General features: G+C 43.6%; 1 protein-coding gene across 8 annotated transcripts in view; it reads left to right on the forward strand.

Moving 5' to 3' along the window:
- Window positions 1-568: 568 nt before the first annotated feature.
- Window positions 569-12,236, forward strand: part of WDFY3 (WD repeat and FYVE domain containing 3) — a 273,205-nt gene continuing 261,537 nt past the window's right edge. For 3 of the 8 annotated variants that reach the window (XM_072755759.1, XM_072755760.1, XM_072755764.1), the window contains exon 1: window positions 569-747. The gene's annotated coding sequence lies outside the window, so the exon portion shown is untranslated. Of the gene's footprint in view, window positions 748-823; window positions 1,070-1,742; window positions 1,863-12,236 lie in introns of those variants that run through there. The other 5 variants (XM_072755756.1, XM_072755761.1, XM_072755751.1 and 2 more) reach the window with 4 other exon arrangements.

A 12,236-nucleotide genomic window follows, 5' to 3' on the forward strand; every position in this document is an offset into this window, starting at 1 on the left:
TGTGATGATCAAAGAACTAGAACCCCACCTCACTGACCCCATCAAAGCATACTAATATTTTTTATTGAACATGTTCTTTTCATAGGACTTTGAAACACATTTTTATAGTAACCATGTTTTACATTTAAACTTTAAAAAATGACTCATTTTGATGCAGCATCGAAAACTACATTTGAAAATATTTCTCCCCGTTATTTGTTCTGTTGAAGGAATTAACCTTTGAATGCATCTAGTTCTCTTATTCTGAAAGGGTAAGGTGCTTTTTTTTTTTTTTTTGATAGCCACCATCCCTCAGAAACAGAAATCATAGGCCCCCAAATCAAGCGCTCGCACATATAATACCCCGTGTTTGGTGGCAGGTGCTGAACCCTGTGTTGGATCCTTACGAATGGATTCCATTTGCCAAAGGCAAAGTAGTTAAGAGGAAGCAGACATCAAGTTCCCCCTTGCTTCATCTTCGTGGAGGAAATTCACAAGCTTCTGTCGACTGCAGTATTAGGAAGATCGAATTTGTCCTTAGAGCAGTATTGCCACTCCCCCCCCCCCCCCAAGCCTGTTCAGGGTCCCCGCGCATCACTGCTGACTCAGGATGCCTCCGCCGCCAGTACCGAGGCTTGCCCCAAGTCGTCCACTGGGTTCATCAGGAACAGACCACAGAGGGACAAACTGACGACCTCTCAGTAGTTCTGGGTTTACCAAAGCCTGTGAGTCTGGTCTAGACACGATGTTTGTTAGGACTGCAAAGGTGTAAGTAATATCCTTTACGGGCGGGGGGGGGGGGGGACCCCGAACCCTACAGTTTTAAGTGCACGGGCTCAAGGTCACCGAGGGAAGGCCACGCTGAGCCTGGGCGCCTCAGTCCTCGGTCCAGCTCCGGGCTGGAGCCAGAGCCGACACCGCCAGGAGTTTCAAAGCTGCGCAGTACAGCGGCGTGGGCCGTCCCTTTGTACTCGGGCTCCGGGAAGACCAGCGCAGCCTCCCCGGCGTCCGCCGCGGCAGCACCCGGCAAATGGGTGTAGGGGAAGGAGAGCAGCACCCAGCGAGCCCTTGGAGACGGGCGCCGGGGAGGGTGAGGAGCGAGGGAAGCGGGCGCGGCGGGCGCGGCGGAGCGCTGGTCCCGGGCAGCGAGGCGGGGCGCGCGCGCGTCCGGACGGGGAGGGGGGCGGGGGGGGGGCGGGGGGGGGGCGGGGGGGTGGGGGAGGGGCGCGTGGGAGCCGGACCCAGCGCCCGCGCCTGCGAGAGGGGCCGGAGGCGGCCCGTGAGGCGCGGGGCCGCGGGCGGCGGGGGCACGGAGGGAGGCCAGGAAAGGAAGCAAAGGCAGGAGGGGTGAGAGGAAGAGCGGCTGCGATTCCTGCGGCCGGCTCGGTAGGAGGAGCGGGAGGAGGATCCAGAGTCAGTCAGTCAGCAGCCGCGGGAGGTGGGGAAGCAGGAGGAGGAGGATCAAAGATGGCCACCAGCAGCTGCGGGGAACGGCAGCGGCCCCTCACCTCCCGGGAGGGTCCCTGCGGGTCGGCCCGGCCTTGATGGAGAGCGGCGGCTCGAGGAGCGCCGAGGCTGAGGCGGCGGCGGGGACCCAGCGACGAGGAGGCCGCGCGGGAGCAGGGCGCGGGGCCGCAGGAGGGACAGGCGGCGGCGTCGCTGCCCCGGCCGCCTAGCGCCGCTGCCCGCTCGGCCGGCCGGTTCCCGCAGCTCGCGGCCGCGGAGGCGAGGCCCGCAAGCCCGCCCGCCCGCCCCCCGCCGTCCCGGGCCCGCCGCGGACGCCGCGCCCGCCGACCCCTGCCCGGCGCCGGCGCGCACCCGGGCCCGCCGCGGCCCCCGCTCCCGGGCCAGGCCCGCCCGCCCGCCCGCCCGCCCGCGCCCCGGTGAGTGCCCCCCGCCGGCGCCCCCTACCCCGCCCCGCGCCCCGCGCCCCGCGCCCCGCGCCGCTTTGTCTGTGCGGGGCGGAGGCGCTGCCCACTCGCGGCCCCGTGCCCGCAGCCCCCGCGGACAGGCCGCGGCCCAGCTGCCGCCCTCCCCCGGGACCGCGCTGCCCCGAGCCGCCGCCGCCGCCGCCGCCGCCGCCGCCGCCGCCGGGGTTGGCCGCCTGCCCTGTGCCCTCCGCCGCGGCCTGGAGAGGGCGCCGTCGCGGTGGGGTCGGGGCTGGGGTCACGCGCGGCCGGCCGCGAGGGAGCGGCGCCGGGGCGCCCGCGGGCGGGGCGGGGGCGGGGGCGGGGGCGGACAGCGCCCGACGTGGCCCCTGGCGAGCGGGGAGGTGTGACCTGGCCGCCCCGCGTGCGTCGGCTCGGGGCCCCCTTGCCGGACCCCGCGGGGTCCGCGCGCCCGGAGGCCCCTGCCCGTGCGGCGCCGAGCGAGGCCTGCGTCCCTCGGGCGCTGTCTCCCGGGCTGCGGGCCTCCCCTGCCTGCTGATTCCCGAGCCCTGCTCTCCCCCAACGCCCTGTGCTGGAAACCCTTCGTGTGGGCAGGGAACCGAGCGGCTCCTGGGGTGTGTGTTCGCCCTTTTATTCTCTCGTACACGGGATGTGGTGGCATCGCAAACATTCACGGTTACGGAGGGGTTCAAAAAGCAGGTGTGACCTTTCCCTGCCAGAAGCCCTGCGGCCCACCTGGCCAGCGTTTGGTCCCCAGGTGCAGCATTTGGTTGATTTATACCATTGAATTCTGACATCTGCAGCATTAGGTCCTCTTTTCTGCTGAGATAATCTGATAAAGCCTGACTGAAAGGATGTTTACTATACGTGTGAATCCTTGCCTCTACTTCCAGTGCCTTGAAAATGGTTGTTTCCTGTGGGAAAATGGTGCTAATGCATAGGGAAAACATTTTTTTTTTTTTCCCCAGTAATGGGTGTGAGTTGGTTAGTGCCAAATGCTTATTTGTAGTCTGAAAACCAAACAATTAAAAAAGAAATACAAAACCTTTTGCTTTGAGATAGCACTGTATTTCCAGGTGGGAATCGTTTGAGAGCAGGTTTAGAACAATTAGTTTCCACCATCCGGCGAAGAAAACAATGTAAAACAGAACCAAAAATATGTTGGCTAAAAAAAAACGAACAAACGTGTGTGTTAGTGCACAGGTCTAGCAAAAAATTAATCCTGCTTAAAAAAAAAAAATCAAACTTTATGGTGGGACTCTAAGCACAGGAAATAGCTTGGTATGTTTTTTTATATCTAGAAATACATATTGCATTAGACGGACTTGAGAACTCTTCCTAGAATATTTGAGCACAGTACTACATGTTATACTTTGAACTATTCATTCTCAGGCTGCTAGAAATATAGATTTAGACTACTAGCTTCTTTTTCTGAGTTGAAATCAATACATGTAAAAAATGTTAACATTTCTAATTTAAAATTTCTGCAAAAAGGAGATATGAATTAGAGAGCATGACGTCCTGCTCTTGCAAAATCTGTTAAACAGGAAAAGAAAATAAATGACCGTATAATATTTCAATATTAGTTGGATTATCTACTTGGAAGATTCTTAAACTTTGCAATATTAAGAGTTTATATCAGCCATTCTTAATTTAATGCATGTGCTTCAGAGAGGGTCCTTGAATCCTTAGAAAGCCTATGCAGAATGTAGCATATATTTCTTTTCTAGATAAAGAGTTCATGGAGTCATCACATTCCCAAAAGATATGGCTCCACAAAAGATTATGAAATAGTGGATATATAATTAATCTCCTGAATTTGGAAGGTAAAATTCTTAGAGACTTGATAGTTTATATTTATATCCTTCTCCTTGCAGTTATGGCTAAGAAATTTTTGTTATTGAGAGTTTACTACATACAAATCATTTTTCACGGTCTTACTGAACCCTCAGGAAAATATTAATCCCATTTTACTGATGAGGAGACAGATATTTAGAGATGCTTGTTCAATGTCACACAGCCACTGGTGGGTCAACATTTGAACCCAGGCCGTCTAAAGTCAGAGCTAGCACTCTTAGCAACAAGGCTACACTAAGCTTTAAGTCAATGATAACATTTACTTGATGTTACAGTGAATAATTGATGTTTCGTTAAAATTGAAAAGTGGATCTGAGATAATTATAACATATATCCTGGAATTTTAGAGCCACTGATTCAATGTAGGAAGATAATGCAGATTACCTCAGCAAAAAAGAGGACCTTTAGTGATGCTGACCTCTCTTAATGATACTAATCTGAAATCATACCCACGGTAGGGCCATTTCTATAGCATCCTTGGAAGGATCATCCAGCCTCTGATTTTCATACCTATGTGATTACAAGTTCACTTCTTTTTTCAACATTTTAAATCTTTTTCTGTTTATGTAAGTTAAAATCTGCCTCCTAACATTTCTGCTAAATTCCAGTTTCCCTTTCGTATGTATGATGCATTTATCATCCATAAAAGAATTAAGAGATAAATGACTCCTTACTCTAATTTTTTTGTCATCAGGTTTAATGAAGTATAATTTGCACGCAGCAGTAAAAGTTTTGACAAATATATACAATTGGATAATCACAATCAAGATATGAAACATTTCCATCAGACCAAAAGGTTCTCTCCCTCTGCCCCCAGCACCTGGCAACTATTAATCTTATTCATATCTCTATAGTTTTCTCTTTTCTAGAATATCATGTAAATGAAATCCTACAATGTGTAGTCTTGTCTGTCTTCTTTCACTGAGCATAATGATTTTGATACTAAGTTGTTGCATGTATCAATAGTTTGTTTAATGGTATGCTGATAAATGTAACAACCTGCTCTCCAAAGGAAAAAAAAAAACCTGATTTATACTATTTGCTAATTATTGCAGCATAAATACTATTATCATGGCCTGTGTTAAGGTATCTTGAGTCATGCCTCGTTTGAGTCAGTTATGAATAAAGCTTTTGTAAACAGTGTGAGGGACAAATGTTTTCAGTTTTCTTGAGTTGTACCTAGGAGTGGGATTATAGGGTCCTCAGAGAAGTGTGTATTTGTCGATAGCAATAACTTTCTGTGACTTGCCAGACTTTTCCAAATTGACTATACTATTTTGTATTCCTGCCAGAGTGTTAGGAGAATTTCAGTTGCACTGCATCCTTGTCAGTACTTATTATTGTCAGTTATTAAACTTCTGGCCATTAATTTGTGTGTAGCAGTCTCCTTTAATGTTTTTGACTTTTTAACTCATTTGTGGTAGTATTTGAACTAACAGAAGCTTTTGACTGAGATTGCTGAATAATTTTTTTTGACTTGTTCATCAGTCATCATCTCACTGTGAAAGGTACAGCACTCAAAATGTTTCTTGGTTATTATGAAATTGCCTTTCATGTTATTAGAATTGCTTTTTTGAGAGGAATCACTAGGGAATTCTGAAACCTAGCTGTTAACATTTTTAAAATGTGGCTAAGAAAGCTTTGTTTCTTTCATAAAAATTTAGAATTAAAAACTCAAATTATGAAGCATTTCTTCAACTTTTGCTTAAACAAAAAGAGAGAGAGACAGAGAGAGAGAGAGAGACTGAGAGACTGAAATAATTTAGTCATGTAGACTCTGAACTCATCCAGGAACTTGTAAGAAGTGTTAATACATAAAAGATTGAAGCATTACTTTTCTGGTAATTAGAAAAATTAGAAAATTAGAAAGCCAATTTCCTTGTAATATTATAATGTATATTTCTAATTAAGTGCATTATTTTTTTGCTACTATCAGTTTGTCAAGTTTTATTTTTATTTTTATTTATTTTTTTTAAAGATTTTATTTATTTATTCATGATAGTCACACAGAGAGAGAAAGAGAGGCAGAGACAGGCAGAGGGAGAAGCAGGCTCCATGCACCGGGAGCCCGACGTGGGATTCGATCCCGGGTCTCCAGGATCGCGCCCCGGGCCAAAGGCAGGCGCCAAACCACTGCGCCACCCAGGGATCCCAAGTTTTATTTTTAATATATAATGTGTAAGCGTTAATGATATTTAGAGTGCTGATTTTCTTCAGAGAACTAAAATGGGTTTTAGTTTTTCCATTTGGAGTGACAACACATTTGAAGGCTAATCATTTAAATATAATTTAAAAGCAGTACATTTGTGATATTTTAGCATGCGTCCTTAACTATCACTTGTTACTTTACTGTCCAAACCTTACATACTTGGCTCTGGATTCATATATCCAACTGCTGGTTTAGACATACCCAACTGAGATGTTCCATAGACTTGTCAACCTCAACCTATTCAAACCTCAACTCCTAATGTTTCCTTCCTGCAAAGTGTCCTCCTTCCTCCTCTCATTTTGAGAAAATGCCATTCTCATCTACCATGTCACTAGGTGGGCACCTGACTGTCATCTTCCACTCCTCTGTCTTCCTCAGTTTCCACTGAGGAAGTCCTCGGTCCATTTGCTTTTATGTTCTAAGTACTTCTCCTCCTAATAGGCCTTAATTTGGGCCTGTAATTTGGGCCTGTATTTCTCTGCTGAAGTATTACAGCGCTCCTCTATACATGATCTCCTTAGCTCTGGTCTCACCTCTGCACATCAGTTCCCCTCACACTCTTTCTAAAACAAATGCTTTTTTTCTGATTTTGAAAAATACACAATTGTGATGATTTCAATATGCATTTTTTTCTCTTTAAAAATTTTTAAGATACCCCAAGTCAACAAAGAGCCACTAAAGCATGGGCTACTAGTCTGTCCAAAGCTTTTTGTGACCTGGCTGTGGCTTCTCTGGTCTTATCTCTGACAGCGCGTCATTTATTTAAGAAAAAAAAAGAAAAGAAAAAGAGAGATTTGAGTGTTTGCTGTGTGCTCTTCAGAGTGCTAGGTGATAGAGGTTTATCAAGCTTAAACTCTAGAGGGGGACAGACAAGTGTCTGCTATTGTCAGTTGGTACTAAGCGCCTAGGAGCAACATAAGGCTGGGTAAGGAGTTAGGTACTAGTAGGTTGCTGAGGTATGGGTGCCCGTGCCCTTAATAGACGGCGGCTGTATGAGAATGCCTCTGTTAATGGTGACATCTGAGCAGACTTGAAGGGAGTGAGAGTTTTAGATCTGTGTAGGTGCTGAGGCCTTGAAGAGGGAGGGTGCTTGAGATGTTCAGAGAAAAGGACAGTGAGAGCTGAGGTCAGGCTGGTGGAGGTGCCTGCAGACCCAGCAGGCCAGCATGAAGACTTTGACTTCTGAGCTCAGAGTTTGAGCCTAGAGTGTGTCCTCTGCGTGGACAGAGATGCATTCGTGTCTCCTGCTTGAAGTTTCTGAGGTATGCTACCTCTCCTACCTTAAGCCATTCCTTCTCTCAGGAATAGTGCTGAGTTGTCTCTCCCGTGTTCCCTTAGCACTCTTTGTCATACCCATACTTAATAGCTGCTTTGTCTGTCTCCTCTCCCTAGGCCGAAGTCCTGGATTGTTTTTTAAAACCTCTAAATTCCTTTTTTTTTTTTTTTTAAGATTTTATTTATTCATGAGAGACACACACAGGCAGAGACATAGAGGGAGAAGAAGGCTCCTCACAGGGAGGCCGATGTGGGACTTGAGCCCCAGACCCGGGATCACTCCCTGAACTAAAGGCAAACGCTCAACTGCTGAGCCATTCAGCCATCCTGAAAACCTCTAAATTCCTATTTCATTGCATTAATGTCTGTCGAATTTTAGAATTGCTGAAACTGGGGTAATTATTGAAAACTGGGTGAGAGATACTCAACAGTATTGCCTAGTGACTGCTACGTCATGGGAATGTGGATTCTGTTTTGCCAATCACTGTGCATTTAGTGCCCAAGCAATGAATCGTGCATAATTGTTCAATAAATACTTGGTGAATGATTAAGTGCATACCCGTATGCTTATTCTTTCTTCTCTTTCCCTTAAACCCATGGGCAAACTTCCCCCAAATTTCTTAAGATCTTTCCCTGCTACCTTATCCTTTATTTAATCACAAGCTCAAGAAAAGCCAATACTTCAGAAATTCATTCATTCATTCATTATAAATGAATGTAAATGTAACCAAAAAATGTAGGTAATTTCTTTCCAGGTTAAATAGGTGGGGGTTATAGCACAATTTTTGACTCATTTGCACTTCTGTTTTCCTTTCTTTGGTGGGAATTTTTTGAGGTTATTTTTTTAGGGGCTCTTGAATCTTTAATAAACAAGATACTGATAGGTCTAGAATATCACTTCTGTAAACAACTGAAGCAGGAGCAGAGTGTGAAAAGTCTAGTACCAGAAATAAAATCAACAGTTTTTCTTAGTGTGTTTCATTTGGATGAACAAACAATTAGAATTAGTTTATTCTCCTTACTATACTGGTGCGGGTCTTTGGGCTCTTTGTGCTCACCACTGACTGAGTCTGTAGAAATGGCCAGCTATAGCAGGGACTCTTCAACATATAGGTATCATCTTAAGCATGGAAATCTTGGGGCGCATGGGTGGTTGAGTTGGTTAAGTGTCTGCTTTTAGCTCAGGTCATGATCCCAGGGTCCTGGGATGAGCCTCACATGGGGTTCCTTGCTCAGTGGGGAGCCTGCTTCTCCCTCCCCTTCCTTATTATCTCCCCTCTGCTCGTGCACTTTCTCTCTCTCTCTCTCTCTCTCTCTCTCTCTCAAATAAGTAAAAATCTTTTTTTTTCTTTTTCTTTTAAAGAGAGAGACACACACCGAGGCAGAAACATAGGCAGAGGGAGAAGCAGGTTCCCTGCGGCGAGCCCCATGTGGGACTCAATCTCAGGAACCTGGGATCATGACCTAAGCCAAAGCAGACACTCAACCACTGAGCCACCCAGGCTCCCAATTAAATAAGAATCTTAAAAAAAAAAAAAAAACAACAAAAAAAACCCTGGAAATCCTACCAGTAACTCTTTAGTCCCTCAGCCCTTACATCTCAGGCTTCCACATTCTCTCTCCCCCTGCCCCCCCAATATCTGCATGTCTTTGAGCCTGCAGAGGAAGGACCTTGAAAGAGCCTAAGTATTGTATCTGTTGTAAGACAAGGCAAAGCATTTAAAGTAACATATGTTAGGAATTTTTCTTTGATTTTTGTTTAACTAAAAATCATTGTGTGGAATAGGCTGTCTTATGTGTAATCATAAATATTGGATTTTTGATCTTTAATAGTGTTGTAATCTGTTGTGATAGTGATAGGCCCTTTAGTTTTTTAGTATGTGAAATACTTTATATATCTAAACCCACTCAGTGTGGTTACTGTTGTATTTTGATGAATAAAATGGGCATTTCACTCTATGCTGAATTTTTGTTTTGGGTTTGAGTTTTTTTGTTGTTGCTGTTTAAATGGTTATGTGTGAATAGGGCTTTCATTTTATTTCTCTAATAGAGTGGTCTTCCTGTTAAATTTGTACGTTTACATAAGTCAAGGATGATTATTAGTGACTTATATTAAATTTACTCCCACAAATTAAAAAAAAATTGTCACCTTTTTATATATAGTATATTAGTATATGACTTAGGACAGTATTAGTACATTTAGTTATTTTAAATACAGTATATCATTGTTTGTACTATTCCACAGAAGAGCACCACTGCGGTCATGTGCTGCAGTACCCAGGCACACTTGAGACTTGTGGGTGTGCTGTGACAACCCATTCTTTTTGTTACACTGACCCAGTAGTAGACACTGGTAAGCCTTAGGAAAACCGAACCTCTGCTCAGCAAAGAGAACAGACTTAGGTGGTAATGCTACTATCCATTTTGGTGAAGTTACAAGCTTAGATTAGTGACTGTAAGTCAACAACATTCATGTGGAAGCTATCGTGGGTTTAAAAGTACTGTGCTCCTATTTTGGAGTCTAGAAGACTACTGGATGAGAATTTTTTTTTTTTTTAATAAACTAATTACAGTTATTTGATTCTTTTGTGTATGGCCTAATCCCTTTAGAGAAGATAAGTGCCTATTTATAATGGTACTTTAGAGGCCCAGAAATTAAGGGATTTGGATTCTTGTACCACCTCTGCCACTACAGTGCTTGTTACTTTGGGGCTCTGATGGGTCTCATCTGGCGTCTGGTCCTCCATCTGTTGGCAGTCTTTTCCACTGCAGGTCCCTTAGATAATAGTGGTAGTTGAGTTCTGACACTAGTTCTGTTTGCTTTTCTCAGTTCTTAAGCCTTTGGTACTTGTGTTGTGAGAGGGATCATGTTACAGGGTACCCTTTGACACGAATACAAGATATGTCATCAACACTTGATTTGCATATTTTTAGAAGATTTATTTAAGAAAATAAACACATGCAGTGAGGAGGGGTAGTGGGAGAGTCACAAGCAGACTGTGCTGAGTGCAGTGCCCACGCAGGATTCAATACCACAAGCCCACAATCACAACCTGAGACAAAACCAAGAGTCCAATGTTCAACCAACTGCACCACCCAGGTGCCCTGAATTTTCTGCATTTTTAAATATCCATTCCAGCTTCCGCTTCTTACATGTTTCTTTCTAGCATGTTTCCTTCTTCTCTGGCCAGTTTGGACTTAAAGAGGTCAATTAATTTAATATAAGCCTAAGAAAGGTAAGCATTTAGCATATAGCCATTATATTTATTGAAATATAGTTGACATACACTGTTATACTTAGCCATTATTTGATATTAAAAACTCATGCCAAAATTATTTTGTATTTTTTTTCCTTCAGGGAGATGACTAATTTGTTTATATCTACATAGAACCTTGTTGGTTTATTGCCTTGCTCTAAATAAATATCCACATACATAAATTTTACTTTATAATTTAGGAGGTGATTAATTATTGTAGATAGGATTCATCACTTTGTCATCCTTTCGCAAGGGCCATGCTAATATCTCTATTGTTCCAAGTTTTAGTATATGTGCTGTTGAGTGAGTGATAGGACTCAACACTTTAAAAAGGATCCAACACCTGGGGCACCTGACTGGTGGAGCATGCAGCTCTTGATCTTGAGGTTGTGCGTTCAAGTCCCACGCTGGGTGTAGAGATTAACTAAAATAAAATATAGTCTTAAAAAAAAAATCCCACAAGTATCATCTTAAAATATCCAGATCTCTTAGTACATTTTAAGTGTTTGAATTTAGAAAAGCAATTTATATATTTGTTTTAATCTCTCATTTATTCAAACTGCATTACCTTACTAATATATATATTTTTTAATTTTTAAAAAAGATTGTATTTATTTATTCATGAGAGACACAGAGATAGGCAGAGACATAGGCAGAGGAGAAACAGGCTCCCTCTGGGGAGCTCCATGCAGAACTCAATCCTAGGACCCCAGGATCACTACCTGAGCCAAAGGCAGATGCTCAATCGCTGAGCCACCTAGGTGCACTCTGTATGTTTAAATTTTGCAGTAATTATAAATGTATAGGGTGTTGCAAAATATAATTCCATGTACCCTTCACCTATCACCCTTTACCTGGTGGTAACATTTTACATGACTGTAGTATAATACTGATTTGTCTGTATTTTATTGCTAAAAGCATAATGGTCTTGCTCATTTTGAAAAATGTTGACAGATACAAGAATACTGATATTTTTATTCACCTCAGGGTGAAGAGGTTAGCATGTACAAATTCAAATTTTCCGTTTATTTCCATAGGCACCAGAGAAAGATATATATTTCTTCCTTGCATTTGCTGTAAAAAAGGTGATGAGTAACTAGGCAAATGGCTGATTATTTTCCACTGAGTAGTTCATTCACAGCCCTGAATATAGTCATGTAAAATTTCAGTTACATGGCATTCTTAATTCTGCTTTGTTGGACTTCTTTATTTAATCACTAGTATATTTGTTGACTGGGAGCCTTCATTCTTAACATGTATCAGAATATAAAGAAAGAAATATTGGACAGTTAGTCAAAGGTTATTTATAAGTACCCTGTATCACTATATTGAATATAAAGGAAATTTTGGAAAAGCAGAAGGGGTATTTATAGTGTAGATGAATAAACAGCTGTAGAACATTACCACATATTGTATAATGTATTTCAACAAGTTTTATTCTCTAAACACATACACATAGGGATATAATTGGCCTTCAGTAAGCATTTGTTGAGTGAATGAATGTACTTAGGTAATCATGTTGTCACAAAATTATGTAAGTCTTAAGAAAATAAATGTTTACTGTCACTCCTAGGAGTTCTAAAACTATTCATTATCGACTGAAAGAATGATAATACATGCTTTATTTTGTTTCCTTATTCTCTTCACCTTAGAAATTCTTTGGTAAATTCATAATCAGTTTTCCTTGATAAAAGCCTCTGTGACTCTAAAGGGTCTCTGTGACTCTAAAGTCCAAGTTTTTCCCCTGGCTCATTGCTCATTAAAACACAG

The sequence above is a fragment of the Vulpes vulpes genome, chromosome 4 (genome assembly GCF_048418805.1).
Source record: "Vulpes vulpes isolate BD-2025 chromosome 4, VulVul3, whole genome shotgun sequence".
In the NCBI taxonomy this organism is placed as follows: Eukaryota; Metazoa; Chordata; class Mammalia; order Carnivora; family Canidae; genus Vulpes; species Vulpes vulpes.